Consider the following 6,791-nt stretch of genomic DNA (forward strand, 5'->3'; position numbering starts at 1 on the left):
GTTTTTAAGTTTAGCTCAAAGTCTAAAGTTCAAGGTTTAAAGTGGGCTACCAAGGGTTCGATGGTGGTATATATGTGAACTCAAACTGTGTGCGTGCATGTGCATGTGTGTGTGAACATTGCTGCACTTGTCCATGCTTTGCAACTACCCATTTACCCAGCAGATGGAGCCATATTTGTTTGGACTGTTTTGGTTCATAAGATTTTCAGAGAGGATTGTATCCATTTTTACCTCTCAGCGTTTCAGGTTTTGGAACCATTTTCATCCACTTCAAAAGGTTCAAGGAAATTAGAAGGCACTGAATACCAAATCACATTGGTAAGTTTAATGTAGGCCTACTGTGCTGAGCTCATGTGTATGAAGCTTTTCCGCCTATGGCAGTTTTGTTTTACAACATGAAACTTTCTGGTCAGAGGAATCTCCTCACTGTAAAAATAACTATCATTCTTTACATGTGTCATCTGTTTTTTTTACTTTTGACGTGTTGCCTGAACACCATTAACCTGACTCTCGCCAGATGAATTTCGTTCCGCTTAGCTCCGCCTAGCTTCACTCACATCCATGTGGGACCTCTTCCACAGACCTCTCCAGAATAAGTCCCGCCTCCGTAACTTCCGTATCCATCCCACTTCCGGGCGTGGATTGTCTATGGGAAATAACATGGCGTTTCGAAATATCATACCGGTAAAACATCTGTAGGTAGCGAAGTAGAAAAAGCTGGTGGGCAGATTGGCCTACACACTTCTGCCATCTAGTTTCTACTGGATTTTTTGATTGTCGGTGCCGTTTAAGTAGTATATTATAGACTATACTACTTAAACGGCACCGAAAATCAAAAAACATTTTCAGCCGGTTGGAAATTGGACTAATTTTTTTTTTTTTTTTTATTTTTTTTATTTATTAATTTGTTTGTTGACTGTCTTGTATGTCTTGGTGTCACTGGTACGCTGGCGACTACGCCGCTCCGTCCGGCATCTATTGTCTTTGTTAACCTATGTGTCAATGGCAATGTCTTATATGTGGAGTGCTTTGGGTTGCACTCTGTGCATGTTAAATGCGCTATACAAATAAAACTGACTTGACTTGACTTGACTACTGTAGATGAGCTGAGGGTCCGGTGGAGTGTCTTTTGGGGACAGCTTAATCCTATCCATTTCTAGGAATAGTTTCTGAAGCACCTCCAAAGTGTAATGCAGTGTTTGGGGGTATGCAAGGTTGAGGGCATAAATCAGTCCCATAAGCAGTGTGCAAGCTTTAGCAGTGCTGCTGCATCCTTGTAACATCTCTTTGCTATTTCCTTAATATTAATGCCTTAATATTTCCTCCTCTTTTTAGTCAACTTTAGCATGGGTTCAAAAATGAGCCTCACTGTGTGTATTAAATATGTATATATATTTGGGTTATCCCTCGCTCCCCGAACCTTCTTGAGGAGCATAAATGTGGCAATGGCCCCCCTCAGATAGGCAGGCATCCAAATCTTAAACTATTTAGATGACTGGGCTGATGGCCAGCTCACCAGCAGTCCCACCTGGTGGACACTCTTCTCAGCCAACGTCACTCAGGGTAAACTGGTCCCTCACGCTCACTCAGGGTAAACTGGTCCCTCACGCTCACTCAGGGTAAACTGGTCCCTCACGCTCACTCAGGGTAAACTGGTCCCTCACGCTCACTCAGGGTAAACTGGTCGAAGTGCTCCCTCACGCTCACTCAGAGGCTGCATTTCTGACATGCAGGTGACAAGCGGACATCGGCCCTTGCTTAGCAAGGTTCTGCATGGTTTTATTTCAGTTAGCCTAATTGCTGGTTTGATTTGCATTGAGAGGTGATCTTATGGAAAGTACCCCATGCCAATCGTGAGATATGGTGAGTATGTGATGATGTGGGGCTATTTTAATGTTGAATGTCTAGGGTGTTTATTTTTTTATGGTGTGTTCTAGACAAGTGGTTCTCAAACTTTTTACAATGAGTACCACCTCAGAAAACAATTGGCTCGTCAAGTACCGGCATCAAAATACAGTAACGTAGGCCCATTTAACTACATATCTTACATTGTATACTGTTTTGTGTCGTTTTTTATTTTTATTTTACGTCAGTGATCACATGGTTAAGGCTTTTTTATTTTATATATACTGTATATATACTAATATAATTTGAAGTGATTATTTCGTCTTTATGAAAAAAAACATCTTGGAGACTCTCAGAGCACCACTGGAGAGAATGCCTACCACCAGCGGTACCTGTACCACAGTTTGAGAACCACTGTTCTAGACCTTTGATTTAATGAATGTATTGTACTCTAAAGTGAAGGAAAACAGCCGGCAGGTGGCAGTGTAACTCTACAATTTTGTTAAACATGTGTTCTGAATATAGAATGTCTGCTTTTTCTATGTTTTACTCTTAAAAGGGCGGATGGTGTCAAGTGAGCTCTTGCGTCTACATGCCCAGACCTGAGTGTAATCTCAGAGAGACCGTGTCAGTTGGGTGATAAGGTTAAAAATACCAGGTGTTGTTAACATTACCTTATCGTTTAGCTTTACACAAGAGAAAGCTTGTGACTGAAAATGAAGTCACATGTCATAGAAGTGATAATAATGACAGCAAAATAGTGATAGAAAAAGTGATGATCATAGACATGGGTAAATTGTGGTGGTTTCAATACAGTGTGTGATGGGCACATTCACAAGCTAACAGAACATTGCATTTGCCAACCTTTCTGTCATTTTGTGTGCTTCACCTCACTGTGTGTTCACTATGTGCTGAGTGTGTTTCACTAATTCACAGATTGGGATAAATGCAGAGACCAAATTTTCCTCACGGGATCAAAAGAGTATATATACTATACTATACTACTATACTATTTTCTCGCTAGATGCACCATAGGCCTAAAGAACAACAGATCAGAAGAGGTCATCACAGATGCCCTAAAAAAATAGATGTACCGCAGAGCGGTACAAAATATGACCGCCGCCCAGTCCAGCACATTTTTTCCAGAAAAATAAGTCACGCTTGTCAAATTGTGTTCATTTCCTACTTTGTTCCTTTTTTGTGTGTTTGTAATTGAGTGTGTGCAGAGTGTGTGGTTGTTTTTGTGTATATGTGTTTTATGTGTGTTTTGTTTTTTTGTCTGTGTTTGTGTGTGTGTGTGTGTGTTTGTGTATGTAGGTGTGTTTGTATGTGTGGATGCATGTGTGTGTGTGTGCATGTGTGTGTGTGTGTGTTTGTGTATGTAGGTGTGTTTGTATGTGTGGATGCATGTGTGTGTGTGTGCATGTGTGTGTGTGTGCATGCGTGTTTATGTGTTTGTGTGCGTGTCGTGTGTGTGCATGTGTAGTGTGTGTGTGTTTTGTGTGTGTGTGTGTGCGTGCATGTGTGTGTGTCTTTATGTATGTGTACATAAATAAATAAAGCAAATCAGGGAACCACCTACTCTTTGCGATAAGTGCCATGGGATCTTTAACAACCATGGTGAGTCAGGACCTCAATTTAACATTCATGCAAAAGAAAACATCTCCTGCAGTACAGTGTCCCTGTCACTGCAATAGGACATTGGGATTGATATTTGTTTGGTGGCTTTTGGCCACAGGGAAGAGTGCCACCTACTGGCCAGCCACCAACTCCGCTTCCAGCAGGAACCTTCTCTTCCAAGGAGGTTTCTTATCCAAGTACTAACTAAGCCTGCTTAGCTTCAGTAATTCAGCAAAGTCAGGGTATCTGCTGGTCTGGCTGCTGGCTAAAAACAAAAGGTGAAAGGCATATATGATTCTAAATGTCTCACTGAATTGCATTATGCACACTCAATTCTCACTAATATCTGCTAGACAAAAAGTACCAAAACATTATTAGTTAATAGATTTCACATATAAAATACATGTTATACAACCCCACCCCCATGTTGCCTGTTCATAATTCTGAGAAATTCTTGAATTGTGTGCATGTGTACGTGTTTATGTTTGTGTGTGTGTGTGTGTGTGTGTGTATGTGTGCGTGCATGTGCTTGTGGGTGTGCCTGTGTGTGTGCCTTTGTGTGTGCATGTGCATGCATGCGTACATATGTCTACTGTGTGTGTATGTGTCATACGTATGATTACTGTGAATGTATGCGTGTGTGTGAATATCTGTTTATGCATATGTGTGCATATGGAATGGGTTAACATGACCCCTGGAGGCAAACATACGCAAAAAATTGGTCATCCTAGGCCCTACGGTTTTCAAGATATTCAGAGAAAATTCTGTTGGTGTACGGTCACTAAATGTACACATAAATTGGTATGCATTTGGAGGGTGTCATAATGATCCTACACTTTCAATTTCGTGCAGTTTTGACCATGTCAGCCAGAGATATTGTTATTACAACACCTAATTTTTTGCTTTTTAATTTTTAACTAGGTGGCGCTATACATGAAATGAGTGGTAATGGGATGGGTTGACACAGAAAACTGTGTCTGCCCTACCCTCCTTTCGGGGGGTCCAGTCCAGCGGGGGGGCTACAAATCAAAACGAAAAACAATGGTTCCATGCTATTCATGTGGGGCTACATGCCCACCAAGTTTCATGTACCCCGGTCTTTCAGTGTATTTTGGGAATCCTTGACGGAAAATTGGCCATGCGAGAAAAAAAAAATCTGACTAAACCTATATGACCGCCGCTTCGCTGCGCGGTGGTCATAATAAACTACATTTCAGTTTATATAGATGAAAAAAGTAAACCATATTGTGAAGGAGATGGTAGAAAAAATCTAATGACTGTGAATCATATTCCCAGCTCCATCTTACCTTCACACACAATGTGACTCACCATCCCACCTTTCAGTTGGGTTAAGTAAAAAGTATAGTTTATAAATAGTATGCATACATATAAGGGTCAGGATGCTAACATGCAATACCTACAAAAACATAAATATTCAGTACAACTAATAAAGTATTTACATTTATAGAATAAAAACATAAACTACCTAAAACAGTCTAATTCTGGATAGGGAAAGGAAATCAGAGAAATCTTGTGTTTAAAAACAGTCTGTGCAGTACATGGGTGAAGAGAGACAAATAAAGCCTTCCACCTGACAAGGACAACTTATGATTCCCAGACTTGTCTGGAGCTGTCAGGGCGCATTCCAGTGCTGCTGCGTGGAACTCCTGCTGCTAGAGTAATTGGAATCGTCCCCCTTCAGGGTTCCAGTAGGAATTGTGAGGCATAAGTATACGGTCAAACAAATGAATACATTAGCATTATACCTCGTAATGAAATTGAATCCCAGGTTACCAAAGTATAGCCAATTGTTCACAGCCATTTAGGTTTAGAGTAAAAACATGTAATCCAATAGACTTTAGGCCTCATTTCACTTCAATTCAAAAGAAGCATTCAAATATACTATTTCACTAACACTGTGGTTTGGACATTCATACATGCCATTACTGAATAAACACGTTAGAGACTGAAGACCACCCTATCTGCAGGTGGAGCAGGGGGTCAATAAGGCCACAAGGCCCTCTGGCGGCAACAGGGAAAGCGTGTGGCTGTACAAAGACCACAAACAGCGGAGCGCTCTCCGTAAAGTGGGGGTTGTGTGTCTGTCAACACCAACACGTGCCATATGTAGCGCCAGGACTCTGCCCCGAGGCCCAGGATCGAGCACCGCTAATCTCTAGCTCCGCAGCATCTGGTATGGTCGCTGCACATTCCCCAATGGGGTATGTCATCCCAAAACAACACAAGGGTAGCCGCTCACTCCCCCATATGGAGCAGAAAGCCGTTTCTATGAAACTGGCATGAGATCATCAACCTCCCATTGATTGTAATAATGCGTCACCATGCGGCCCATGTAATCAGAAGCAGATTTTGGTGAACCTCTAAACGATCGTCTTGAACGTATTCATTTTAACATATGATTGCAAAGTCAGTAGGAACAACACTTTCAGAGACCCATTCAGAGTATGCAATACTGTATTTGAAAGCATTTGCCTTATCTGTGATACACAGTGCTCAGAGGAGTGGAAAAAAACACTATTTACCATTTACCTTTTTATTTTGGCACAGTAGCTATGCTTATTTGTAAAAGGGCAAGGACAGACTTCTTCCTCCTCATTGAAGCATATTTGTACATTTGAAGATAGATTGCATACTTTATGTACATTGATAAATCTCACTGATTACATCACTACATTGTTGTGTCAGTGGAATCTCATAGTCCATGCTGGGTTATCAGGCTAAAGGCAAAGCCAGAAGGCCAGACATGATGCCACCCCTCAGCAATGTACACTTTGTTAATAATTCATCAGTGTTGTGGGAACGACCAAGACAGGGGATTTGCCACGTCACTTTGTTAGGGTTTCACTTGTTTTATTGATGACAGGGGAGTCTCTCTTGTGAGTGGGAGAGTATCCACCATCCCAGTATCTGAAAGTCAACCTGGCTGAAGTTATGTTTCGTGACAATTGGTGTGGATGGATAGTCTTTCATTCTGCTCAATCTATCAATGACTGCTCTGAGTTTAATGCACTGGTTAGTCACTGATAAAGCCCATTTTTCTCAGAGAGTAATTGTGAAATAAGCTAAAATTGACCAAACATGTAGAGATTTAAGTTAAACTAATCCATGGCTGGGAACATGTTAATTTTCATGCATAACATGGCGGTGATGAACTCAGTCAATACAAAGATGGTAAGTGCAACACATTTGTGACCACGAGACATAATGACTATAGAATGAGACAGGAAAAACTTTTTATTCCAATCTTTTTCTTTGCTTCTAGTAGACTACTTTTAGGGAGGTGTAGATCTCTCTCTCTCTCTTTC

This window comes from Alosa pseudoharengus, unplaced genomic scaffold (genome assembly GCF_046254945.1).
Source record: "Alosa pseudoharengus isolate Yale_2024_CS ecotype anadromous, Long Island Sound unplaced genomic scaffold, YU_APseudo_1.1 YU_APseudo_1.1_scf_3, whole genome shotgun sequence".
Taxonomy (NCBI): domain Eukaryota; kingdom Metazoa; phylum Chordata; class Actinopteri; order Clupeiformes; family Clupeidae; genus Alosa; species Alosa pseudoharengus.